This window comes from Otolemur garnettii, unplaced genomic scaffold, assembly GCF_000181295.1.
Source record: "Otolemur garnettii isolate 467f Iridium unplaced genomic scaffold, OtoGar3 scaffold00032, whole genome shotgun sequence".
Classification (NCBI taxonomy): Eukaryota; Metazoa; Chordata; class Mammalia; order Primates; family Galagidae; genus Otolemur; species Otolemur garnettii.
In genome coordinates this window covers 15,965,980-15,967,048 of record NW_003852427.1, presented here as the reverse complement: position 1 = coordinate 15,967,048, position 1,069 = coordinate 15,965,980, and positions in this window count along the sequence as shown.

The following is a 1,069-nucleotide window of genomic DNA, read 5'->3' as shown; positions in this document are numbered from 1 at the left end:
TTGGCTTAAAAATAGGGTTAAACATCAGTTCCTTCACAGTTCTTGACATCAACATGGTACTAGTACTTGGGAAGGCCAACTGACCACTTAGCCATATTCCATATTGGGAAGGCCAAGTTCGAGGGTGTCCAAACTATGGCCTGCCACAATGCCCAGCTATTTTTTTGTTGTAATTATCATTGGGCCACATGCTGATTTGGGGAAGACTTTTTGGCTTATCTGTAGTGTTGGATCACAAAACGTCTGCACGGATCTTTTTCTTTTTTTTTCTTAATCAGCTTTCATTAATGATTGTGTATTGAGTGTGTGGCCGAAAACAACTCTTATCCTTCTAACGTGTGGCAGAGGAAAAATAAAGTTTGAAAACTCCTGGTAGATGCCTATTCTGAGTATGGGTTTGCCATTCTTACCTGCACCACTGTAGTTTATAAGGGTTTATGGAATTCTTAATCCAAAGGCGAGGATTTCATATGGCATAGCATCTAACCCAGAGTCCTACTTTGGAGTGAAAGAGGTAATAGAGTGGGTCTATGACCACAGAATTCATTGGTTAAGTCATCTATGGACTATCTAGAAGCAGCTGGCTTTGCAGAATGCTGGAACAGCTTTTGAAAGGCACAGTTTCAGCACCAGGCCAAAGGCAATTCTGTGAAAGAAGGGGATACCATCCTTTACTATGCTTTAATTATACTAAATCAGAGGCCTCAGTAAGGTATTGTGTTTAAAAATACATGGATTCAAGAATCAAAGGGTAGAAACAAGAGTGATCCTACTTATTCCCAATAACCGCTGGGCACTTCTGTGCTTCTCATCTCTGCAGCTCTCAACTGTACAGGAATGGACCTCCACAAAGAGTCTAATCTTACCAATTATAAGCTACAGCTATCACCAGGGCATCACATTCTCCAGAACTCCTTATGTTCAAGGACCACTCAACAAGAATAGGTATCACCATATGAACAAGAGTAATTGACCTTGAGCCACAAGAGAAGGTAGGGCTGTTTTTACATAAGGAGGTCAGGGAGCAACACATTACCCACTTGGGTACCTTTTGGCACCTGTTGCCCCA